This window comes from Mastomys coucha, unplaced genomic scaffold (assembly GCF_008632895.1).
Source record: "Mastomys coucha isolate ucsf_1 unplaced genomic scaffold, UCSF_Mcou_1 pScaffold4, whole genome shotgun sequence".
Taxonomy (NCBI): domain Eukaryota; kingdom Metazoa; phylum Chordata; class Mammalia; order Rodentia; family Muridae; genus Mastomys; species Mastomys coucha.
This window is the reverse complement of record NW_022196910.1, coordinates 37996042-38023291: the sequence shown is the minus strand read 5'-3', so window position 1 is coordinate 38023291 and position 27250 is coordinate 37996042. Positions and strand designations below refer to the sequence as shown.

Genomic DNA, 27250 nt, shown 5'->3' with positions numbered 1-27250 from the left:
CCCTCTTGAAGGAAGAATGTATTTTAGTGGAGCCCACAGTTAAGAGGCTTTGAATTTTAAAAGATATTGAACATTTTAAATTGATTGAACTTTTAATATGTTAAAACTGTGGGACTTTAGATCTTGGGGATGAATAAGAAAGTAAGGGATGAGGCTTAATAGTGATGTGTTTGTGTGTCAAGTTGACAAGGGGTCAATTGTACTGGCTGGTTTTGTGTGTCAACTTGACATAGGCTGGAGTTATCACAGAGAAGGGAGTTTCAGTTGGGGAAGTGCCTCCATGAGACCCAGCTGTAGGGCATTTTCTCAATTGCCCCTTGTGGGTGGTGCCATCCCTAGGCTGGAAGTCTTGGATTCTATAAGAGAGCAGGCTGAGCAAGCCAGGGAAAGCAAGCCAGTAAGAAACATCTCTCCATGGCCTCTGCATCAGCTCCTGCTTCCTGACCTGCTTGAATTCCAGTCCTGACTTCCCCTGGTGATAACAGCAATGTGGAAGTGTAAGCTGAGTAAACCCTTTCCTCCCCAACTTGCTTCTTGGTCACGATGTTTGTGCAGGAATAGAAACCCTGACTAAGACAGGACCTATAGGCTCAGGGAGGGGCACTATTAGGAGGTGTGGCCTTGTTGGAGTAGGCGTGTCCCCGTTGGAGGAAGTGTGTCATTGGAGGTGCACTTTAAGGTTGTGGAAGCTCAAGGTCTGCTGTGTCTCTTTCTTCCTGCTGCCTGCCCACCTAGATGTAGAACTCTCAGCTGCCCCTCCAGCACAACTGCCTGTGTGCTGCTATGCTTTCTGCCAGGATGATAATGGACTAAACCTCTGAACTGTAAGCCAGCTCCAATGAAATATTTTTCTTTATAAGAGTTGTGTTATCTTTTCACAGAAATAGAAACCCTAAGATAAATGTAGTTTTGTTGTCTCTGAATATATTTCAGTAAATCTGGGACTGGTGTACATTGTTTTTTTTTTTAAAAAAATATATTTGTATTTAATTATAAATATTTTAAGGTATCATCTATTTAGATTTTTAAACTTTGAATTTCAGTTGTGAACGTGAATAAATTCTTTTAGCTTTTGAAACAGAAATGGTGGTAAGAAGAGGTGTGGCTTTTGAGTAGAACATGTGGTTTCAACATTCAGCTCCGCAGAATGCCAACTTGGTTCTGAAACAGCTTCCTAGGCAGTGGTTCTCAATCTTCCCAATGCTGCAACTGTTTACTACAGTCCCTCATGTTGTGATGATCCCTAACCATGAAATCAGCCCCAGTGACATACTTCTTCCAACAAGGCCACACCTCCTAATCCTTCTCAAACAGTGCCTCTTCCTCATGACTAAACACTCAAACATGTGAGCTTATGGAGGCCATTCTTATTCAAATCACCATGTCTATAGGATAATACTATCCACCTTATAAGAGAACAAGTCATTTGCCATATGTAAAATACCAAGCATAGCACCTGGCCCAAAGTAAATACTCACTAAATGATTGTTATATTAGGAATGAATATCATAAAATCCTTTTTATGTCTTCTGCTAGCCAGTCAGGATGCCTTTTTAAAGGTTTTGAAGTAGAGATCTATTAAGTATTCTCTAAAACAAGTAGGAGAATTTAGTAGAAAGAGATTTATATGCCTAGAGAAGGGCTAGTTGGAAAAATTTGCCTTTGTGGGCAAGAATAAGTCCTACTTAACTGCCACATAGTTCTTGTCTGTCTGACCTTTTCAACCTTGAAGGCAAAATGGAAGGTTTAAAAAATGTCTAGAAGGAGTTTTCATTTTCTACACTCAAAACACACAGTGCCTGTGTAACAGATCCTTCCATATCTGGAACCAATCTTCAGTCAAAATTCTGTGTTAAGGACAGTGTCCTGAGGCAACTTGAACCAAGGCTGAGTTTCTTTAGAACCTTGTGCCTGAAGCTTAGATTTTTCAAATAGTCGAATTGTTTCCATTTCTTAACACCTTTCCTCAAAAGCTGTCAATCAAATGGCTGTGACTAGAAACCCAAAGCCTCTTTATTTTAAGGCAGAGCCTTCTTTCCTAGGAGCCACCTAGACTAGGTGGAAAGGAGTTTTTAAATCCGTACTAAACACAGCAGAACATTCTCTTTTTGCTGATGGACAACACGGAAGACAAGCACAGCTGCTCTTTGGCTGAAGTCGGGCAGCAATGGTGGGGATTTTAATGTGTTCCTGCTGGACGTGGTGATGCTCTCTGAGGCACTTTCTGACACGAAACATGTTCCCCATGTTTAAATTCTGAGAGCAGAGAATCTCATTATTGGTGCTTGTCATGGCTGTGTGTTTTTAAATCTTCCACAGACTCCTGTTCCCTCATCTGGGATTCTTTTTCTAACTTGCTCTCATCAGTGGACACAAATCTCCTTTTGTATCATTATCTTTTCTTACCATGATTTTTATGCCCGGTTCCCCGGCTTTCCTAGCTCTGTGCCTACTTTGTTGTTGTTGTTGTTGTTGTTGCTGCTATAATTGAGTTCTTCTAGCTCCACATGTGTGAGAAGGCAACTCCACACCCTCATCTCATTCAAACCACCGTTCCTCAATAGAGGAAGGGTGGGGATTTTATTCAGATAGCCTATATACACTCACATGGAAGAGAGTGATAAGATAGTCACCATCCTAAACTTCCTCAGTTTAAGGTCATAGTTTAAACAGGGAAGTTAGAAAACACATTTTTGGGTATGCTTAGCTGACTGGCATGGAGCACATATTCAGAAGGTTAAAATGGCAGACAAGAACACTCTTGGGCATGGTCAGCCTGCATCATAAAGATGGCTGACAGAAACACATCTGAACACACTCAATGTGCCTTACCAATATGGTAGACACAAATGCCTTTCTTTGGGCATGGCCAGTCCCCCCCCCCAACCCCCTGAAATGTTTAGTTAAAAAGAAGGAAAGGGTACTAAGAGGTACATTAACACTGGACTTAGTGACGCCTTAATGATGCCTTGTCTTGCTTTGTGATTGGCCATGCTTCTCTCATGTGGTATAGGGGAGATGATCATCCATGTTAGGAAGACGCTTAGGTGCCCTAAGGAGGGTTCACGTAGTGAGGAACGAAGACCCCTGGCCAACGGAGGTTGAGAAATTGAAGCCTTTAGTCAACAAAAGCAAGACTGAGCTTGAAAGACCCGCTAGTGCTGATAAAATGTCTGAATTCCTGGCTAATGCTTCAGCAACCTTGGGGGAGACCCTGGGTCCCTTGTTGTGGCCATCACAGAGTTCCTAGCTACCAAACTAGTTGTAGTTTTTCACCCTTTCCTCTAATCGACTCTCTTGCTCTTTAACCACATTGAGTAAATATATGATTGAATGTACACATTCTTCTGAAGTTTCACACACGTGTAATGCCGGTCTTTAAATACTGTTCTAATGAGACATGGGAATAAATTCCAGCCACTGGGAAATGTACGCCTTGTCCTAAAAGATTTGTGCTGTGAGGAAAACATAGCAAATAATTATTATCTTACTTATTACTAGAAACTCCAGGGACATTTTACTTAATTTACTTTACTTATGGGTGTTTGGGCTGCATGAATATCTATGTACCACATGCGTGCCTGGTACCCACAGAGGCCAAGAAGAGAGTGTTGGATCCTCTGGAACCAGAGTTATAGATGGTTATGAGCCACCATGTGGGTTCTAGAAATCAAATGCAAGTCCTCTAGAACAGCAGCAGCCAGTAATTTTTAATCTCTGAGTCATCTGTCCAGCTCCAAATAGCCAGGGGAAAAGAAAAACTTTATTTTCTTTAATACTATATTTTTTGTTCATGCTAAGATTAAATAAAAATATATTCATTCATCTACCAATATTTAAGAAAAAAATTTTTTAGACTGCACAATAAGTCTTATCACAAAAAAGTATTTTTCCCCACTCAGGAAAATGCTAGAAAAATCAGTATAACTCAGGATTTTAAAATTAGCTTATAAGTATATGTTTCATTTTAAATGTAGGTAATGGGACTTTCATTTATCTGGGCCACTGAAACAAAGTCCAGAGAGAACCTCATGAAAATGTCCACTAAAGGGGTGTGTGTGTGTATGTGTGTGTGCGCGCATGTGCGCACACATACACACACACACACACACACACACACACACACACACACACATACACACACGCATGTATGGTGTTTCTGTGGGAAAAGAGGTAGGGAAAGTTGACTCAATTTTAGAAACAATAAAGAATTATGTAATTAATAGGTACTGTATTGTCTAGGGCATATGCCTGTAGGGATTTTTTGCGCAATCCTCACACATGGGATTAAAAGTCATTTGTAAAATGAACCTTTCCTTGTAATAGAACATAAAATCCATCATATCTCTTCAGCTCGCACATCATAAGAAAGTGTTGAGCTGTGGGGGAAAGGTTCATGCTTTAAAAAAACCTCCTATAAATCATGCAATTATGTGCTTAAAAGAGCTACAGGCTTAGAGTTTACTTTAATGTTATTAGACTACAGTGTTCCAAAAAGCATGTAGGACAGTAGTCCTCAACCTTCCTAATGCTGGGACCTTTTAACACAGTTCTTCCTGTTTTGGTGACCCCTAACTGTAAAGTTATGTTGTTGCTACTTCACAACTGTAGTTTTGTTACTGTTATGAACTGTAATGTAAATATCTGATATGTGACACCCCCCTCCCCCACCATGAGGATGCTATCCCGACTGAGAACGGCTGGTGTAGAATGATGTAATTCCCATTCCCAATTCTTTTCATGGGGATTTTTTTGTTTGTTAGTTCTGTTGCTGTTGTTTTTGGTTTTTTTTGAGACAGGGATTCTCTGTGTAGCCCTGGCTGTTCTGGAACTTACTCTGTAGACCAGGCTGGCCTCGAACTCAGAGATTCCCCTACCTCTGCCTCCTGAGTGCTAGGATTGGTGATACCACCACCACCAGACCACTATTTTCAATTCTATAAGTTGGCATACTCAGATTTTTTTTATTTCCTGTCCACACTTTCACTTCATTTACACAGCTTGAAGCCCTGTAGGAAGATCAACAGCACTGGATCTCAAGGGTGGAATTGGCTTTGTCTGTTCTCTGCTTTTGTATCAGGATGTCCAAGGCATAGTAATTTATAAACAACAACAACAACAACCAAAGACAAGACAACACAAAGATGAATTTCTCACAGGTTTGGAGGCTGGGATTCCAAGGCAAAGGGTTCTTCTGCAGAGGGGTAAGGGTTAGAGAAGGTAAGAGAGAGTTGGGGGAGGAAGAGGGAGGGCGGGAGAGGGAGAGGGGGAGGGGAGGGAGGAGATCCTAACCTGGGCTTGTTTTTAAAAATCAGGAACCTAATTTTCTAATAACTAACACACTCCCAAGAGAGGAACATGAATGACAAGAGCAAAACCTTTAACAATGATCTCCTTTATAACTCCCTGGGCCTCTGGAAGCCTCCACACAACATGTAACACATGGCAATGGAGTCCAAAGCCAGATGGGTCTTCTGTGAGAGGGTGTAGGGCTATCTTGAAACCCTCTTATGACCTACTTCATCAGCTGTAAAATCATAAATGAGAAAGGACCAAAAGTCACTACTGGCTGTTCCTCAAGCCAACAATATTTCAATAAAATGACAATAAAGATACTTTAAATGGCTGTTTTGCATGTCCAGCATTGTAGGAATGTTTTCATGGTTCTTCCTGTGGTCTTGCAAGTTTATTATTTTACATAAAAGGTGAGATTTAAATATCTTCTCTGAGTTCACATAGTAAATAAGGGGCAGGGCAGGGATTTAAGTCCAGTTTGGATCCAGTACCACATTCTTTCCACTATTAAATCCTTTCAACAATGGTTCTTTGATGTCAAACTAGAAGAACTTGGAAAAAAAAAGAGTTAGGTTCTTCTTAGCTCAGAGAACTTATTGTAGAGCTCTAGCTTCTTGGGAACTGGGCCATAGACCTACATCCTACAGAGACCTCTACATGATGCTCTATATAGCAATGAAGCCCAAGGGCACTGGTGCCATGCAGCAGTCTAGGTAGGCTTTAGACAGGGGAGCAGGTGTCGAAATAGGGCATGTGCTGTGGAGGTGAGGGATGAGGTGGATGGAAAAAGGAAAGTAAACTCACTACAAAGGCATTAGATTCCATCTCTCCTCTGACTAAAGCCAGCAAGAAAACAGATGAACACATTAGGCTAACACAAAAAAATGCCCAAGTGTCACGGGGAGCATAGCTGGCTGGCCATTTGTCTTACCTCCTCTTTGGGCATAAGGATGCTATAAATTCTTTATGTAGAGCCAGAATAAGAGGACCATATGCTGTTTAGCCTCTGCCTCCGTTTACAGAAGCTTTGTTAAGTTATCGTCTTGGTTTGAGATTAATTTAAGTAGAGTTTATTACTAAGGTTCTACTTAGCTTTAAAATTCTACAGTTTAACTAGTAGTACCAATTATATATTATGTTCCTGTGTTTTTGGATAAGGACATATGATTTCATGAATCCACCAGTCATGGAATTATTGTATATAAGAAAGCAAATGGTGGATAAGGCAGGGTGTCACACTCTTAACCTCAGCACTTAAGAAGCAGAAACATGCAGATCTGTGTGAGTTCTAGGTCAGCCTGGTCTACATAGCAAGTTCTAGGCCAGTTGGGGCTACATTGGGAGATGAAGAAAGCAATCAGTGTCCAGCCCCAGGATGATACTGCTGTGCATGCCAGACTGGCATTATCTATTCTGCCAGATCTAGACAACAGGCCTTCTACTTTAGCTACTGGCTGTCCTTGGTCATGGTCAACTCTTTTTTTGTTTTGTTTTGTTTTGTTTTTTTGAGACAGAGTTTCTCTGTATAGCCCTGGCTGTCCTGGAACTCACTCTGTAGACCAGGCTGGCCTTGAACTCAGAAATCTGCCTGCCTCTGCCTTCCAAGGGCTGGGATTAAAGGCGTGCGCCACCACTGCCCAGCATTGCGACCAACTCTTCATGCTACTCACTTGCTCTCTAAATGCATATCAGAGTAGACAGGCCTAGGTGAGAATAGGTCGCATATGGAACTTAAGCTTCAAGGGAATCTCAAATATGTTTCCACCTAGTCTTTAGAGTATGGAAGTTGTGTTTTAAGAGGGAATGGGTGTAAGAAAACATGTGTGCAATGTCTTTGTGTTACAATGGTATACCAAAAAAGAAAGAAGCATGCATGTCATAGCTCATTTTGATATATAAGTCATGTTTTGTTTAATGATTTAAGTCATATTTGGAGGAGTGCATAGTTGGGAGTTTCATTGCATGCACATGGTAAAGGACAAAGTAAGGCAGTTATAATGTCATCAGGTAGTGTAATTCGAGCATAATTGTATATGTGGAGCATAGTTGAAAGAAATAAGTATGTGACCCATGATTTCATTCATATATATGTACATACATATGTATATATACATATATGTACATATATATGTATATACACACATATATATGCATATATACATACATATATATGTACATATATATACATACAGGGTTGGGTAGATCACTTGCCTTCATGTTTCACATTCTGTATTCAACTTGCAAATCTGCAATTTAAGAAGTACACAAGGTCTGAATTTTTTTTTTTTTTAATTTTAGTTGTGCTTTTCTCTTAATCAGAAAGTTTTGGGTGGTTTGGTTTTTTTGTTTGTTTATTTTACCAAAAATATTTTTTGTGTGCTTGAGTGATGGCTCTGGAGTTAAGAGGGCTGGCTGCCTTGCAGAGGACACAGGTTCAGGTCTCAGCACCCATGTGGTGGTTCACAAGCATCTGTCACTCAAGTTCTAGTCTTCCAACCTTCTCTTCTATTCTCCATGGGTATTAGGCATGCATACGGCACACATGCATACATGCAGGCAAAATGCTCATACACACAGATACATCCAAAATACTGAAAAATATTACTTGTATAATTTCATGAGTAATGCCTATGATTCATCTACCTATGATTTTAGTAGCATAAAGTTAATAATACCCTGCTTTTTGAGTTTTCATAGACAACTGTCTTTAAGACATAAGCCACAGGATTAACTGCTAAGAACAAATTTCAAGGGCATCTAAGACATTATTCCAACTCGATCATGCGCACAAAGTCCTATGTGTTTGAATAAATTTTCTTAATGGTGATTCTGAGATAATATAGTAATATTGGAAAGGGAGAGAAGTTTAAGATGTAAAATTTTTACTTGTATCATTTCTCTCATTGTTCATATTAAAACGTGGCTATTTATCTAATGAAATAAAAAACCTGTGGTATTGTGTGTTTGTTTTAAACACATGTAGGGAATTTTATTTACTGGAAGATTGCACAACCCTATCACAGCAGAGAAACACAATGAACGATGAAGTTGGAAAGAGAGACCTCAATACCCATGGTAAGGATTTGAGATGCGAGCCAGCGTTGGTCTCTTTAGATCCCAGATGGAAAATGCTAAAGCATGTTTGGAATATTGTTGTTTCAACTTAAAGCCTCAATTTAAACTTGGGAGAGCAGCTTATGACTTTTCTGAACTTGTATAGAATTACAGTACATAAAACCTTGCTTTGATAATTTGATTTACTCAGTGCCATAGAAGACACAGCTATTCATTTGGGTGTGAGAGGTGCAAGTTGGTTTTCTTTTAAAAATTCTCAATTTGATTAAATCTAGGGTTTTTTTTTTTCTTTTTAAAACGTTATTTATTCTCATCATCATTACCAGTGTTTATATGTGCGGGAGCGCACATTCCACCATGCACATGAAGCAGTCAGAATCAACCGAGTGGTGTCAGTCGTCTCTTTTACTTTGGTTCCGGGACCACACTTGGGTCTCTGGGATTAAATAGCAAGCACTTCTTACCCCTTCAGCCATCTTGCCCACCCACATCTAGTCTTTTCCAAGTGCTTGCTGTACGAGAGAGCCATTGTTAGGCTCTGAGAAATGGAGCAGTTACGTGTTCCCTCTTTAGAGTGTGTAGTTTGTTGAGGAGCGCCAAGGCAGTCACAGAAGACTGCGACGCAGTTTGGGGATTGTCGTAACAGGGGAAAGGTTGCCCAGATGAAGAAGGCGTTTGGTTTGCAGAGTGTGGGAAGGTAACATTATCCGGAAGTGCACAATAAGAGACGGTTGGCCTAAAGAACCATTGAGAAGCCATTTCCATAACTGTAACTGTGAGTTTAATCCCTTAGGGAACCAGGAAGTGATGTTGACACAGTGGGAGAGCTACTCTGCCTGAGCGGCAAAGAAACTGAAGTGTTTATTCATCACCTTTGGGCCTGGTTCTGTTCTGAAGAAAACTATCACGTCCTCCAGCCATTCAAATGGGAACAGTGGTCCTCCCCAGCTTGCGAAGAAATCTTCGCAGTCTAAGACAGATGACTGCTGCTTGCAGTCTGCCTGGGAGCCCTGAGAGTAAATATGGAGGCTTAGGCGTGGCAATTTCCTACGTTCCAAACGCAGAAACATGAACATCTTAGCATTGGTTAAACGATGAGATGTTCCAAGTGAGCTTTATTGTGATAGGGGCATCACTAGTGAAGGGAGAAAATGCCATCCCAAATGGAGAGAATACTTAGTATGAAGACCGAGAAGGTCAACTCCAGGATATGCTAGTTAGTCCCTTAGACCTTTTTAACTATTAATTCTTCTATTGCTGCTAAATAGTTCATGATGTTAGCTCATTCCTTGTTTAGATTTTCTCCTACATGTCAACATCTAGGTTGTTTTCAAGCTTACACTTAATCAGTAGATGTGTTTCACAAACACAAAGGTGAATAAAAGTGATCAAATCCACCCTTCTAGGGGAGACATTTTAGCAGGGGATGGGGCCTGTCAGGCCACAGAAGTTCCCAGTAGTTCTCTCCTGGAAAAAGATGCAGGTTAAACCAAAGGCTGGCTGGAAGCTCCTGAAAGGTGGGGTCCTGTTCTTCACATTGGCTATTACTACAGCTATCATACCACCTGGCACATAGGGGATGCTGGGTAGAATTTGTTAATTAGGAAAGAGAAGTCGTAAAGTAGAATTGGAAAGAGTGATGGGACAACATGAGATCAGATTCACAAAAAGGGTCATTTTGAATGACATCACTTGCCCTTTGTAACTTCCATGTATCCTGACACATGAAGTTTATTTCTCTGATTTTTTTTTTCCTTATGAGGGATTGAGTTCAGGGTCAAGTATCTCCATGGGATATGGTCAATTCAATATCAGTATCAGAATGTGTAACAAAATTTCTCCTTTGAGCTCTAGATGAAATATTATTTCCTACTTGAGCATATTTACTGTCCGTAACTTTGCATTGACACTTCTCTAGAATTCTGGCTGCATCTTTTTTTTTTTTTTTTTTTTTTTTTTTTTTTTTTTTTTTTTTTTTTATTTTAGATATTTTCTTTATTTACATGCGAATTTCTCCTTTCCCAGTTTCCCCTCCAAAAAACAAAAAAACAAACAAAAACAAACCCCTGTTGCCTCCCCCCTCCCCATGCCTGCCACCCCGCCCTCTCCCATTTTCTGGCCCCGGCATTCCCCTACACTGGGGCATAGAACCTTCACAGGGCCGAGGTCCTCTCCTCCCACTGATGATCGATTTTGCATCTTTATGTTTCAGTCAGCAGTTGCAAACATCATGTCTTATTTCAAATTTTATCTCTTATTAAAATAGCTCATAGATCATTTTATATGCTTTTATGGATGTATGCACTTGCTTATAGATCCAGTTTCCTGCCAAATTTGGGGAACTAACTTTAAAGTGTATCTCCCAGTTGTTTGACTCCTCTAATGCTACCCAGGGCATGAGCAGATCCTGATCCATATCTATGCTCACCTCTTGGGTTCCTGGTCTGGAAACAGGCTGATCCCATCATGGTCTAGTGTAGCCAGAGGGAGGCTGAGGACAAAACAAGCTTCCTATACCACAACTGGAAGGAAACAGAGATGATTAGCGTGGAATCTGTATAAGGATAACATACAGATCCCCAAATCATCCCATAGTTTTCTACTGAAAAATAAAATCATAATTTAGAAGACATTGGTCTCTATGGTTTCTAAGGAGTTGATTTCCTGGATTTGCCTGTAGGAGAAGATGAATTTGTTCTGTGGGTTGCCCACTGGAGCCTAGCAGCACCGTATATAAATTTAGGACTGTTTCTCTTGACTTGGTTCTTGATATGGCTCACCCGCTACTGCTAATTCATTGATGAACATTGGTATTTCTTAAATGAGTGGTTTAACATACTGACTCTTAAAGTATGGCCCTGAGCCATGCAGCTTCTAAGTCACCCAAGGAACTTGAATCCTCAGGCCCCACACTTGCTTGAGTAGAACTGGAAGGTAACATTGCTTGTTGTTGTTGTCGTCTTGCTTTCTAATTCTGGACATTGAACCCAGAACCTTGCCTAATGTTAAATAGTTAAGACTTTGGCTTTCTGTTCAGAAATACCAGTAATTCTTATCGGGTACAGGAGAGGCACTGGAGCAAATATCTGAATCAAAGGTTCTTAGAGGCTGGCCTTGAGGCAGCACAAATGGTTGTTACTGGGGAACGATAAACAGAGGGTATCCCTGTAGGAACTCCAACTTGATGGGAAAACAGAAAACAGGAAGATGAAACCTTGGCAGACTGTCTTAGTCAGGATTTCTATTGCTGTGAGGAGACCCCATGACCAGGGCAACTCTTATGAAGGACAACATATAATTGGGGCTGGCTTACAGGTTTAGAGGTTTAGTCCATTATCATCATGGCAGGGAGCATGGTGGGTACAAGCAGACATGTTGTTGGGGAAGGAGTAGAGAATTCCACATCTGGATCTGCAGGCAGCAGTGAGCTACTGAGCCTGGGCACCAAAGCCTACCCTCTAGTGACACATTTCTCCAACAAGACCACGCCTACTCCAACCCACAATGCCCCACCTTCTAACAGTGGCACTCCCTAGGAACTAAGCATTCAAATATATGAATCAGTGGGGGCCATTCCTATTCAAACCACCATACAGACCCAGGTCACCAATGAACTATAGAGATATAATGAGAATTTAAAAAGACCAACATGGCCAAAATTAGCAGGGTATAATACTAGCATTGAAAATGCTGCCTGGACGCATCTCCTCATCGAAGGCCCCAAACTTTTTCTGCTTGAGACCCCATTTTGTCAAATCAATTTTTACACAACCATGAGCATATGGGTACATAAAATATGTATACAAGTCTATCATTTATTATTAACAATTAAACTATTATTTAAAAATAATTCTTCAGTATACATATACTTCTTATTACCATGAAGTTGAAAGCAAATTTGAATACCAATGCAATGGACTGCTAATGTGGGATAAATATCTGATATTATAGAAAATGGAGCTTATTCTGTAGTTTTCAGAGTTGAGTGATATTTTCATTTTATAATTGTCAGTGCTGAAAGTGTTATTTCTCATAAACACGTAGAATCAAAATGACAGTATACTGAGACCTACTTTTGAAGTTGTGGAAAATCCTGTCTTAATCCCAAACTGAACTCATTTAACAATATTTTATGGAACCAAGCCTGCAACTCTATTTGCAACGTTTTGTTATTTGTTTGCTTTTTTGAGACAAGGTTTCTATATGTAGCCACAACTGTCCTATGTAGACCAGGCTGACCTGAACTCACAAAGATCTGCCTGACTCTACCTCCCAAGTGTTGAGAACTACAGATGGCTTTAAATTGCAAATTTAAAAATCAAATATTCTAACCCAAACAACTCAGAGATAAACTAATTTGATAGTGGGAAAATATAAAATGTTTTTGTTTTCTGCAGTTAAACCATTATGTTTCTCTAGAAGCAGAAACAGTTGCATTTACAGAAAAGACGTTGCAGTTTTTAACATACAATTGACTCTGAGCAGAGGTGTCAGGCAGCCAGCATTGGTACTGCATGACATGATAACATGTGCAATGCATGTTGGGTACTCAAAAACCAAGGATTTAGTGAGATTGTAATTCCTTCTCAATATGGATGAACACTGCCGTAAACATCTCAGATCCACTATGTACTTTATTTGAATTAATTTTTAATTGCAAAGCATCCAGAGGTCTTTTTGATTCTCACCCAATTTTTCATAGCTCCCATGTTCAGTCATGTGACCCCACATGGGATTATGACCTACAATTCTAATGCGTGGAGCTGGTTTCTGATCCATGGAGCAATGGTGGAGTACTACAAGGTATTGCTTTAGTAATGGAACAAAATTAGCTCTCAAAGTCTTTGCTAACCCCAATTAAGCTTAAAAGGAGCCAGTCTTGAAAGGATTAAATAATTTCCAAATAGCAGGCCCACATCTCAGGACAAAGCTCAGGAATATGGGGAGAGAATTCAGAGTGATTGGGATCAAATAAAAATTTACTAGGAAAATATAACCTATAATGACAAGAAGATAAAAGTAAATAAATAGAAGCAGGTCAACAAATAAGAGAAATTAGTAAAAATGGTGTTAACAGTGATAACCACTTTCCACATGTTCATGTGACAGAAAAGGTAGAGAAAGGATTAAGCATGCATGGGAAATACAAGGTAACCCAAATGAAACCTGTAGAGTTGAAAAATCTAATGTCTGAGATGAAATATAATCTACTTAGTTCTGTAGGATAAAGGGTTAAATAAAGATGTAGCAGTGGAAACAATCCAAATAAAATGCATGGAGAAAGGCCAAGAAAGATGGGTAGAGCTTTAGTGATCAGTAGGACAGTTTTCAATGACCTAATGTGTGTATGTAGAGTCCCTAGCAAAGAGGGAGTATTAATACTCCCCAGCTAAAATATTAATAAACTAGAAGAAAATTTCCAAAAGGCACGAAAACTAAATAGCCAAGTTCTAAGAGCAAAAACTGTGGAAGCACACTAGGAAATATAAATTATTAACAATGAAAATTATTAAGAAGCAGCCAGACAGGGGCTGGGGCAGTGGCTCAGTGCATAAGAGCACTGGTTCTTGCAGGAGACCCAGGCTCAGTTCCTAGTACCCACACAACTCACAACCATCTGTAACTCCAGTGCCAGGGGTTGTGATGGCCTTTCCTGACTTCCGGGTACTAGGCACACACATGGTACACATATGTGTGGAGGCAAAACACTCACACCTGTATAAAAATAAGTAAATAAATCCTTTGAAAAAGCAGTTGAACAGCAAATCAGTGGAGTACATACAGAACAGAGAAAGGTAAGAATGAGGTCAAACGTCTTGTTAGAAACAAATTGCTGGGTGGTGCTGGCACAAGCCTTCATTCCCAGCACTCAGGAGGAGGTAGAGGCAGGTGGATCTCTGAGTTGAAGGTCAGTTTGGTCTAACAGAGAAACCCTGTATTGAAAACAACAAAAAAAGAAAAAAAGAAAGAAAGAAAGAAAGAAAGGAAGAAAGGAAGGAAGGAAGGAGGGAAGGAAGAAAGGAAGAAAGGAGGGAAGGAAGAAAGGAAGGGAGAAAGAAAAAGGCAAGCAATTTAACAGAGTTCATAATAGAAATAGAATACTGAAAGAAAAAAGTAATCAACTTAGATTTCAAAACCCAGTGAAAATACCTTCAAAATGAAGATAAAAAATCTCACATGAATACTGAAAAAAATTCATCACAGATGAACTGAAGTACAAGCAATGATTAAAAGCCAATTCCTTCTCACCAGAGGAAAATGATCCTAGGGAGAATCCTGTACTAACAAAAGGAGTAATATCTTATTTATTGGGGAGGGGGGAGGCAGATAAATGTAAAAAGATTGTTTTTTGTTTGTTTCTTTAAAATAAAATCCATGGCTCCAGATACACATCTAGCAATGGGTGGCCCTTGATCCTGTGGAGGTTTGATGCCCCAGTGTAGGGGGATGCTAGAGTCGTGAGGCAGCATTAGGTGAGTGGATGGAGGAGAACCCTCATAGATGCAAAGGGGAGGAGGAAGAAGGAGGATGGGATGGCATTGTGGAGGGGTAACTGGGAAGGGAGATATCATTTGAAATGTAAAGGAATAAAATGATTAATAAAAATAAATGATTTCAAAGGTAGTTTTTTTTTCAAAGATTTATTTATTATGTATAAAGTTCTATCTGCATATATGTCTGCAGGCCAGAAGAGGACATCAGATCTCATTACAGATGGTTGTGAGCCACCATGTAGTTGCTGGGAATTGAACTTAGGACCTCTGGAAGAACAGCCAGGGATCTTAACCTCTGAGCCATCTCTCCAGCCCCAAAGGTAGTTTTAAAGGGTAGTTTAACAAGACAGCTCTGAAAATGTATACAATGTATTGTCTAGAGAGTTTATAATATAATATAAAATGTAAATATAAAGTGAGAGTGTGACAACACTTCAGAAAAGCCCCGGGGTGGGTGGCAGGGGGAAAAGAGTCTGTTAAAAGGTTGTTGGGCTACTTATACATCAAAACATTGTCGTTTAAGGTAGATTGTGGTAAGTTTAGGATAAACCTAAAAGCAATCGCCAAAACCCAACCCACACAAATAGCCTTAGCTAATAGGCCACCAAAAGGAGGAAAGAGAATCATAGGAGTAGCCATGTAATCCAAAAGAAGGCAGAGAATAAGGAAAAGGGATCAAAGAAGAGATGAGTCACACCAAAAACAGATAGGGGGATGAGGTTGCTTGGGAAGCAGCCTGAACTCTTATGAAAGTCAACAAGTTGGCTTTGATCTCCTCTCCGCATCAAATTTCTCCCCCAAAGTTGAAGAGCAGAGGATTAGAAACTTGCATTAACTGTGGTTACAACAGCAAAATGCTCCTGGCAATGATTCATTTTCTGACTTAAGCATTTCACAGAAAGATGCTTAGCAGGTTCAGCCAAGAGACGCTCACAGAGCCCTTACTTAATTCTGGTTGCTCTAGCAGAACCACCCAGGAAGGCTTCAAAAGGGAAAGACTTTCCCTCTGTCCTCTTGAAGTTCTGAGACTCTGCAGACCTTCTGGCCATGTGGTTGTTTTGTGTGTGCTGCTTAGGGGTTACCCCTAAGGAGCCTTCTCTGTGCAACGCCTCATGGGATTCTGAATCCATCCGTTTCTCTTTAGTTCTTGGCTTCCTTCAGTGGCAGGGTCTTATCTAATGTTCTGTGTGTTTCACAAACAGTTTTATCTTTCCCCATCTTACTCATTTACTTCATGTCTATTTGCTCCTTGCATCGTCTTTTGTGATGTCCAGAGATCAAATAAGGCCTTGGGCACACATGCTAGGCAAGCTCCAACACTACCCTCAATAGCATTGTAATTCAAGTCCTGCCACTGCCCAACCTATAGCTTCATCTGATCCCAGATTTTTATCACAGTCTGAAACTACAGAGTGTATAGCATGATTGGATGGCCGAGGTGGAGGCAAAGACATTCCGAGTGTTTACTACCCACACAGTCTTCTGACTCCACATCTCTCCTAGGGCCACTGTTTAGCCAAATTGGTGGGCTTCATTATGTTGATAGGGTGAATCAATGAAGGGAAACTGGAGAGACTGGAAAGCTTAGAAACCATGGAGAAAAGTTCAAGGCTGAGAGTAATGAGTCCAAAGGGAGCCAGGCACCATAAGTAAGGTGAGCCAGGGTTGGGATGTGGGTAGGGCCTGGATAGTACTATGTTTAGTGAGACACAGGGAAAACTACAGTGTGTGTAGGATGTTGAGAGTGAGGGAAAGGAATGTGGACAGGAGATGTGTCCCTAGGCCACTGAATCCCCTTTAATAGTCTTTTGAGAGGCACCAAGAAGGACAGAAATGACCTCAGTAGAATTATGTTTGTACTTGCCCAAATAGGGAGCATAGACTGATTGTCCCCAGGGGCACTGAGGTAAACAACTAATGTGTTTGGTGGCCAATATCCATTCCTGTTCTTCTTATAAGACATGTCCATCTCTTCTAGAGACTGATCCTCTTGCCGTGGCTTCTCCTGGCATTGGCTCTAACCTGGAACCAGTGTGGAGCATATGACTTAGGCCTGTCCAGTCAGAGAACCATATTCTGCTGGCTCAGAGTAGCTGAGAAGTGTGTATGAGAGAGAGAGAGGGGGTGGGAGGTAGGTGTGGATTTTGAATTGATGAGTCACATTCAAAGCAGTTGAGAAAGTAATTCTGTAGATTTCAGAATTTATCCATGATAATAAACATAAAGGAAGGTGAGTAGAGCAAAAATCTGAGGAACCAGGTCTCTTGATGACTTAAGACTCTATACCAGGTCATACTGCAGCTGACCCTTGGCTTTTTTCTTCTCTCTCTCTCTCTCTCTCTCTCTCTCTCTCTCTCTCTCTTTTTTTTTTTTTTTTTTTTTTTTTTTTTTTTTTTTTTTTTTTTTGTCTTTTGAGACAGGGTTTTTCTGTGTAGCTCTGGCTGTCCTGGAACTCACTCTGTAGACCAGGCTGGCCTCAAACTCAGAAATCCTCCTGCCTCTGCCTCCCAAGTGCAGGGATTAAAGGCGTGTGCCACCACTGCCCGGCAGACCCTTGGCTATTAAACTAGATGATTAAACTGCCATCTCCCCTCCCCTCCACCTTGGGTTTAGGTAAGGATGAATAATGTGAATGGGATTTGAACCAGTCTAAACTTTATGACATTTGACATTTTTGTGTTCAGCTCATCTCCTTTGTGTGCAGATATATCTCTTCTAGAGACTGATCCTCTTGCCGTGGCTTCTCCTGGCATTGGCTCTAACCTGGAACCAGTGTGGAGCATATGACCACACTTATATTTTTCATTAAATGCATCCCAATCAGTTCATTATGTTTGGCCTGCAAGACTCTTCTCCAAGTCTCTGGATTTCTCTGAGAAGAAAATATCTCTAAAAGATATTTTAGAAGATAGGGAGAAAGCAGATGATATCTCAGTAATGAAATCCTCAGTTTGTATGATCCTGGAAGGCTGTTGTTTTCCTAGCCCAAGGGCTTATAGTTTGAGAGTACAGTCTAATATGGCTGCCAGAGCTTGAGGCAATTGATCACATTGTGTTCACAGTCAGTGTGGTGGTTTGAATATGCTTGGCCCATAGAAAGTGGGTACTGTTAGGAAGTGAAGTGTGGCCTTGTTGGAGGAAGTATGTCACTATGGGGGGTGGAACTTGGAGGTTAGCTCAGGCTCCACCCATTGTGGAAGAGTCCAGTGTCTTCTGGCTGCCTTCGGATCAAGATGTAGAACTCTCAGCTCCTCCAACACCCTGTCTACTTGGTCTACTTTGCCATGTTTCCCACTGTGATGATAGTGAACTGAACCTCTGAAACTGTAAGCCTTGGCCCTTGTGTCTCTTCACAGCAATGGAAACCCTAACTAGACAGTCAGGAAGACGTAATGGATGCTGCCGGTATTCGGCTCATCTTCTCCTTTGTGTGAAGCACAGGTCTCCAGCCTCTAGAGAGTGGTGTTGCCGTTTAGGGTAAATCCTCTCACCCCAGTTAGCCTAATGTCCATAATACCAAGAGATTATCTCCAAGGTGATTCCAGAGTGTGTAAAGTTGACAATGTAAATCATCAGAGACCATTTTTCTAAGGGTAGGTGTTCAACCTACTATCATATAGTCTGTATATTTATTTACAGTATCTGGAGAGTACTGTAGGATTTACAAAGCCTGAGGAGGTAGGGATGGGAAGCAAAGAGGGAACAAAACAGGGCTCACCTTTGCCAGTTTGTAATTTTGTAATTTCTTCTATTGGTTCCATCTTTTCGTCTTTTCTTTTCAAAATGAAGAGATCGGCTAAGTTCAAAGTGTTGAGCAATGCCATGCACAGATAGCTCCTATTTCGTAGATTTTTATCAGTTAAAGCATGGTATAGGTAGAAGATGTGCTTAGTTAGTTCCTAGTATACTGAGCTTAGTAAGCAACTCCTCTAAATTCTAATCTGGCCTTTTTTATCTTCTCTTTTTTTTTCTCTGCCTTCTCCTCCTCCTCCTCCTCTTTCTCCTCTTCTTCCTCCTCCTCCCATCCTCCTTACTGATAAGACTAAGTGCATAGGATAAGATGTGTATTTCTTCCTAACAAGGTACCTAGAAAGTCCTCAATTATCTGAAATCTATCTGACCAACCTTCCTAACATTAAAGCATTAGTCAGAAAAATTTTAGCTTTATATGCCAACATTAATAGTTATTCTCATAACTCATACACAGGAAATGTAGTTTCTTCAGGCAAATTTTGCTGCAAATTTGCTTCAAATAACCTTGTTCAAGATGTTTTATCATCAACCAATATTTCACAGTATGCACCTATGAATGAGAGGCGTTAGCTGCTCAGTTATTGGGTTTGAGTGGTTTCTCATCTTTGGCTTTAACCATGCAGATTTAGGTAAATGGAGGACTAAGTAGGTGACGATTTCCCAGATGTTGCTGCACTTGACCCTCCCCTGAAAACTGTGATGCTCTTTCTCCTGCTATCTGAAGGTGGAATTCAGGTTTCTTCTTGGATTGGACACCTGTGACTATGTTGAAGTTGATCCTTTGTGACCTCAAAGGCTATGTCATAAATGTGAAGTACCTTGCACTTAGGGATTTTACACCCAGGATTTTCAAACCCAACCACCACACTGTAAGAACACATACAGCGTGGTAGGTAGGTAGACATTTCACATCACAGCTTTCGCGGAACTTCTAGTTAGCATTCAGAATCAATGGAGACGTGAGCAAGAATGACTCAACGTGCTTCCAGTGGCAGAACTCAAACTGGCTATGAAAGAAAGCTCAAGAGACATTGCCCAGCTAAGTGAAGGACAACCCAGAATCTGAGGAGCTGGTAACTGTGCTGGATGGTTTTAAGTCAACTTGGAAATGAGCTAGCATCATTAGAGAGAAGGGAGCCTCAAATGACAAAATGCCACCATAAGATTGGGCTGCAGGCAAGCCTGTGGGAGTATTTTCTTAGTTGTGATTGATGTGGGAAGGCCCACATCATTGTGAGTGGTGCCACTCTTGGGCCGATGGTCCTGGGTTTTATAAGAAAGCAGGCTGAACAAGCCAAAAATGAACAACACCCCTGTTGAGATCTTGTCTTTTACTGTTTATCTTAAGGCTAAATGCTAGCTTCCAAGATCTGGCATCTACACATAGCCTTAGGGAACCACCCCCAAGTTAATTCTGATTGGTGAATAAAGATGCTGGCAGCCAATAGTTGGGCAGAGAAATAGGTGGGGTTGAGTTTTTGAGAGCTTGTGGGGAGAGAGAAGAGAGACCATGAGGAGGAAAGGGAGAAGGAGAAGCAGCCATGGATGAAGAAGAATGTGGAGGAGGGAAGGAGAGGGAGAGGAAGAAAGAGCCGCCATGGGGTAGGAATAAAAACTTGGCCCTGTGGTCTGGCCAATCAGAGCTAAGAGCAGCCCAGATGAAACAGAAAATAGTAATAATTCAGTGTTATCAATAGGGAAATGGATTGTAACAGCATGCATTGAGGCAGCTGCCCAGCTAGTGTGCTGCCTAAGGCATACTTAAAAATATAAAGGCTGTGTGTCTCTTATCTGGGACCATAAATGGTCTAAAGGTGGAAAGAAACCCTGAGCTGGGATTTATTAATAAATATTAACTACACTCCTCTCCGTGGCCTCTGTATCAGTCAGTGTCTGTCTCCAGGTTCCTGTCCTATTTGTCCTGTCCTGACTTCCTTCAATGATGAACAGTGATGTGGAAATTTAAGTCAAATAAACCCTTTCCTCCCTCAACTTGCTTTGATCAAGCAATGATAAGTCTAAGACAGAAATTGGTACCAGGATAGTAGGACATTGCTGTGACAGACATGGCTGTGTTTTTGGAAGGATTGCGGAAAGACTTTGGAGCTCTGGGCTAGAAAAGCCACTAATTGTTCAAAGCTTGGCAAGCTTTATGTGAGAGCTTGGAAGATAAGAGTGTTAAGCAAAATGCAGGTGATGGGGGCCTGGCTTATAAAATTTCAGGGGAAAGTTCAGGGGTCCTCTAATGGCTTTATAGGGCCCTTTGTTAATTTGAGTTAAGAAGCTGGGGTTCTGGTTAGCTTCAACTGAAGAATCAGCTGTGATTAACAAGATACCAGAACTACTAAAGTGAAACCTTTGTTTTGCTTGGATAATTGATGTCAGTTATCTGGAGCTGAGAAATTAGTGGTGGTTAGAAAGAGACCAGCATTATTGAGGTGAACATTGTTGTTCTAGGAACATTTCCTCACAGTCGGTGCACAGAAGCTGTGGTCAAAGTTGTACCTTGTGCTAGCAGCTGAAAGAGTCACCCTGGCAGTACTAGTTTTGAAGTCATCAGGAGTCACGGAGAACAGATTAAGGCTTGGCACTGTGTGCCAGGGCTGTAGTTCCAGAAGAGAGGCCAGGTGAGGGAGGGTATTGGTGAAAGTGCAGTTTAGTTGCAGTAATAGACCCCTGCACTTCAGAGATGTCAATACTGTGAGATACCAAGAACAGCAGCAGTGGTGGAATGGAACCAGCCAAAGCCTAGAGACAAGCTGTGTGTGTTTCAGAGGGCAGAGCCAGAGAAGTGGCCCAAACCCTCTGGAGGACCCCAGAACATTGTGAATGGATCCCAAATATTAAATACCAAGTTATTTACACACCAAGAGTTTGTGTGTAAACACACACACAAGCTGTGTGTGTTTCGCCGGGCAGTGGTGGTACACACCTTTAATCCCAGCACTTGGGAGGCAGAGGCAGGTGGATTTCTGAGTTTGAGGCCAGCCTGGTCTACAGAGTGAGTTCCAGGACAGCCAGGGTTACACAGAGAAACCCTGTCTCAAAAAACAAAAAAACGAACAAAGTTTATTTTCTCTTTGTTCATATTTTGACTGTGCTCTGCTTCTTTCCTCTTGAAGTAAGGAAGTATTTAACATATCTTTTTATTTTACAGGTGCCCACACTTAAATAACTGAATTTTTAAAAGAGATTTTGGATTTCAAAAGAAACTGAGGTTTTTTGTTTTTTTTTGTTTTTGTTTTGTTTTGTTTTGTTTTGTTGAGATTAAGTTTAAAAGTGTTTGAATTTGGAAAGACTGGAACTTTTTAAGTTTGTAAAATGTTTTATATTGTAATGACAATATTAGTGTGTGATCTTGGGCATCAACAAGAAAAGAAAGGTGGTGGCTTAATAGTTGATGTGTTTGTGTGTCAGGATGACAAGGGGACGATTGTGTGATAAGTCAAATTGACACAAGTTAGTAATCAGAGAGGAGGGAACCTCAATAAATAAAATGCCTCCTTAAAACTGGCCTGTAGGACATTTTCTTAATTAGTGATTTATGTGGGAGAGTTCTGCTCATTATGGGTGATCCTTGGTATTAAAGAAAGCAGGCTGAGCAACCAGTGAGGAGCAAACCAGTAAGTAGCATCCCTCCATGGCCTCTGCATCAGCTCCTGCCTCCAGGTTCCTGCCCTGTCTGAGTTCCTGTCCTGACTTCCTTCAGTCATGAACAGTGACATGAAAGTGTAAGCCAAGTAAACCCTTTGCTCCCCAGCTTTAATTTAAAGCTGCTAAGGTTTGCTGGGACACGTGTGGTTATAGGTTATTAGAACAGAACAGTGTTCTCTTTAGTGTCCTGAGTAGGCTTTTGTGGTCTATAGCAGTCACCAAATTCTCTATTTGGGGGGAGAAGAGTTTCTTTTGATCATACAGCAACAAATTATAGAAAGCAATGTCAAATTAGGTTTATGTAGCGCATAATAATCATCTTAGCTCTTAGCTCAGTCAAGCCTGTTGTGAAAAACCACATGAGCCTGACAAAATTAGATCTATGTTTCCAAAAACTGTGACAGAAAAAGCCAGTCACACAATACATATGAAAATATGCCATATTTGACTTTTAAAAGTGTTTTTGCATATATCTGAGCTTTTTGTGGGCATAGATTTTTATCTGTTTTATTAACCTTATACCTCGGAAGCCTAGTGGAATGCTCAGTGAAACTATGTTGAATGAACAAATGAACGACTATTGTGAAGGTTAGTGTTAATTTTTAACTTGACAAAAATCTGGAACTGTCTGGGAGATGGGCCTCTGAAGATTGTGTAAGAGGGGGTTGTGTTCATTCTCTTAACAGAGGTGGGAAGACCTACTCTGTGGGTGGCACATTCCCTGGGTAGTAGATCCTGAACCCTGTAAGAGTAAAGAAAGCAAGCAAATTGCTAGTGTGTATGCATTCACTGCTCTCTGTTCCTGGCTGTAGATGCAACATGACCAACCCTCTCAGGCTCCTGCTGTTTAGCTTCACTGTTATGATGGACTGTAACCTGGAACTGTGAGTTAAATAAACTCTTTCTCTTTTAAGTTGTTTTTGGCAGAATACGTATCACAACTGGAAAGAAAAAAAACAGTATCAAAAAACAAAGCCGAACAAGAACTAGGCAAATGTTAAGACAGTTGGTAGAAAACACCAGAACGTGTATTTCTGGAGGGTAGGGTTGTATGTGGGCTTTGTTTGTTGCTTTCTTCCTTTCTCCAGGTTTCTCCACCATGCTCATGGACTTCTTGCATAGCATTCTTATAAAATGCAATGATGCTTTGTTTTAGAATAACAACAGCTCTAGGAAGGCCCTGGGAGAATCTCCCCCCCACACCCCCACACCCCCACACCCACACCCTGTAGGTTTTTCCTACACAGAAAGGAAAACAGAGCTCAGTTTGCATTCCAACTCTGATTGCATTCCGATGCTGATTACCTAACAAGCTCTCTGGAGGATTTAAAGTTATACCAGGTTGATTAGTTATGCCTGCCGTGGAGCAGGTTAGGGAAGAGGAAGGTACACTTTGCCTTGTGAATACATGCTTTGGGCAGTTAATGCTTTTTTTTTTTTTTATCTTTACACAACAGTGGTCCTGATTAGCTTTTCAGGTGAATTAAAATTTTAATAGGTGTTAGCATGTGTGTGGGGTTTTTTTTAACTGGTAGACAAAGACATAAAGCAAATTTGAAAATAAACCCTCTTTTGCAATCCAGAACTCATGGTTCAGTATGAGTTTTGACCCATATAAAAAAAGACTATGACATTCAAGACAGTTCAGTGTGATGCTGTTAATAATGGGGTTGATCTAAGTATAAAGAGCTGATAATTCAAAAGCATAGAGAGGCTAGAGAGATGGCTCATTGATAAAGACAATGATTCTTAGCCTTTCTGATGCTATAACTCTTTCATACAGTACCTCATGTTGTGGTGACTCCCAACCATAAAATTATTTTTGTTGCTACTTCGTAACTGTAACTTTGTTACTGTTATGATCTGTAAAATAAATATCTGTGTTTCCCAATGGTCATAGGTGACCCATGGGTTGAGAATCCTGAGTTAAGAGCACATACTTCCCTTAAAGTTGACCTTGGTTTAATTTCCAGCATCCGTGTTGGGTGACTCACAACTACCTGCAACTCTAGCTCCAGGAGCACCTGTCACCTCTGGCCTCCATTGAGTACTAGCATGGTCGTTTGCATACCCACAGTAGACTACACCCATACACATTATTACAAATAATAGAATAGTTTCACAAATAAACGCAGAGACGATGGTGTAAACCAGATGTACTGGATCAGCATTCCAAATTCCATGTAATAGATGACGATTTCACCCTATTTTTTTCTTTTTGAAGAAAGCAAAATTTTAATGTAGTAAGGCAGACTAATGCCCACCTCCTTCCAACCAAGTATGCCTATTTCATAGTCCTTGGACTTGAAACATAGTAGTCAAGTTTTATTTTTATTTATTTGTTTGTTTGTTTATTGTTTTTTTGACATAGGGTTTCTCTGTGTAGCCCTGGCTGTCCTGTGAGACTAGGCTGGCCTCAATCCACCTGCCTCTGCCTCCCAAGTGCTGGAATTAAAGACATGCTCCACCACTGCCGTGTAGCAGTCAGTCTTGAAGGAACTGAGAGCTGGGTCTTCACTGGCTGCTCTGTGACCACCAATCTAGTTTGACTTGTCTTTGCATTGTTGTTGCTATGTAACTATGTTAGGTCATGTGACAAAGTGAAATTAAGGGGGCGTGTGGATGAAATACAGTTGCAAATCATTTAAGATAAAAATAGGGAAAGACCCTGTTTTCACACTAAAATCACAAGAGTCGCTGGACAGTGGTGGCACACACTTTTAATCCCAGCACTTGGGAGGCAGAGGCAGGAAGATTTCTGAGTTCAAGGCCAGCCTGGTCTACAGAGTGAGTTTCAGGACAGCCAGGGATATCCAGAGAAACCCTGTCTCTAAAAAAACAAGAGTTTTCAAAAGTAGAAAAGAGAAAGGCAAAACAAACCACCAGTAGCACCACCACCACCAACAACAACCAGCCAGAAAGATGACTTTTTAATCGGGAAAGAGAACCAGGAGAGAAGGAGCTCATAGCCTGAGCAGTCTGCTTGAAGGCAGATGAGGGGAGCCAAGAATTAGGGACTGGATAGACTTTTGGAAAAGGCCACAAAATTTGCATCAGAACCAGGGAAGAAAGGGTGGCCTGCTGCCACATTGGTCTTAGCCCTCTGAGATCCATGTCAGACTTCTAACCCACAGAACTATGTAATAACAAATTTGAGTTGTTTACTCCACCAAGTACCTGATTAGAGCTGAAACAGGAAGCTGGTCTATGATGTACTCTTGTTTTACTTTATAAAGGAAATGACAGTTTTGCAGCCCCTTCCTTTAAGCCCCTTGTCTCTCGTAGCTTGCCCTGTATAGTTTATCTGTAGCTGGTGCTAAAGGTTTTAGGATCAAGATCTCTTAACTTTGAGTGTTGCATGAAACGAAAGCAAGTTTCAACCCAGCTGATAAAAAAATGGTCTTTAATCTTCTTATATCTATCCAGTAAGACCACAAGTCATTGTGTAATTGCAGTCGTGTGTGGCATAATGGTGGGGGTGTGTTCTGAAAGTGTTACTTAATTGTATCATTGTGTGAACAAGAGAGCATTTTAGAGCTAAAATGTCAAAGGTGGTGTACTCCTGGGGTCCCATCATTGTATATGATGCTGACCAAAACAATGTTATTTGGTGGGTAGCAGAGGCATCATGCTTACCTGCTGACCCATCATCATCCAGCTCAGATGGTTGGTCCTTAAAAGAGCAATAGTCCTGATATTTAATGGTAGCCAAAGCAATGTCTATATGATTGCCTTTTTTTGGTCATAGTCTATCTATCTGTTAAGATAAACCACAGTTTATCTTAAACTTTAGAATTGTGTGTGTGGTATATATGTGTGTTTGTGTATATATGGTATGATATATGTGTGTGTGGTCTCTGTGTGTTGTATGTGTTTATATGTATGTGTAAGTGGTGTGTATGTGTGGTATGTATGTGTGTGGTATGTGTGTGTGTAAGTGTGGTAGGTATATGTGTATGGTATGTGTGGTTTATGCGTAGGTATTTGTATGTGGTATGTGTGTATGGTATGTATGTATATGTAGTAGATATATGTATGGTTTCTCTGTGTGGTGTGTGTGCGTGTGTGTGGTGTATGTAGTTATATATGTCTATAGGTATGGGTGTGTGGTATATGTGTTTCTAGAGTGGTGTGGAATGTGTGTTGCAGAAAATTAAAATCAGAAATACGCTCTGTGCCCCCCAGACAGTTGTTTTTCCACTGACTTGTATCCTCTGCTCTCTGATTTGTTTATAACAAGTTTCTGGTGTTTGCTGGAGGTATTTATGACTTTCCCCTATAAATTTGGATATTATATGTTTTCAGTTGCAATTCTTTTATTGCTTCTGCACTGTCTATATTACTAGCATATATTTAAAGAGTATCTTTCTAGTACTCCATTTCTGTTGAGCCAGCCGTATTATACTGATAATAAGACAAAAACTCAGAAGCAGGAAAACCATTTAAACCATTCAGTAAATAAAGGAAATCCCCACGAAGACAGATTCTAGCCTTGTGACCTTTTGTCTTTTAGCGGGTCTGGAAAATTCCTGTTTCCTGGGGCTAAGCAGGAAATCTAAGGAAATGAAATGGACATGTGTTTAAGGTGGGGGAGAGAGGAGAGGTAGACAGTTTGCCGGACAGCCCACTTTTAGAAGAAGTCAGTTAAGAACCCATTTACAATATTTCATCATTCAAATCAAACATGTTTGGGCCTGGAACTTCATCTACTGAGGTCCAATTTGCTTCAACCACAGACAATGGTGGATGGGTGGGGTAAGAGTCCTGAAGTCAGTCTCCTCAGAATTCAGCCTTGGTCAGAATGACAGCAGATGGTGTAATCTTGCTATTGTTTTCTTCTTCCCTTAAGGAATAAGAAGATTTGGGGCTCTTTGACATCAGTCATAATCACAGAAAATCATCTTTATTCATCATGCTCTACTTACACCACCACACAATCCATTTATGAAGCATAACTCTTTGACTTAATAACTAGAGAT

General features: G+C 40.7%; 1 long non-coding RNA gene and 2 other non-coding genes across 3 annotated transcripts; 2 read left to right on the top strand and 1 right to left on the bottom strand.

Annotated features, from left to right (window-relative positions):
- Positions 1-10803: 10803 nt before the first annotated feature.
- LOC116076085 lies at positions 10804-19332 on the bottom strand. Its single transcript, XR_004112808.1, has 3 exons — positions 19168-19332; positions 18583-18701; positions 10804-10892 (listed from the first exon to the last, which is right to left on the bottom strand). It is a non-coding gene; the product is annotated as an uncharacterized LOC116076085 (long non-coding RNA).
- LOC116076670 lies at positions 10858-10969 on the top strand. The gene has a single exon (XR_004113066.1). It is a non-coding gene; the product is annotated as a U6 spliceosomal RNA (small nuclear RNA).
- Positions 19333-23774: 4442 nt separating the features above from the next.
- Positions 23775-23901, top strand: LOC116076622. Its single transcript, XR_004113027.1, has one exon. It is a non-coding gene; the product is annotated as a small nucleolar RNA SNORA40 (small nucleolar RNA).
- The last annotated feature ends 3349 nt before the right edge of the window (positions 23902-27250 follow it).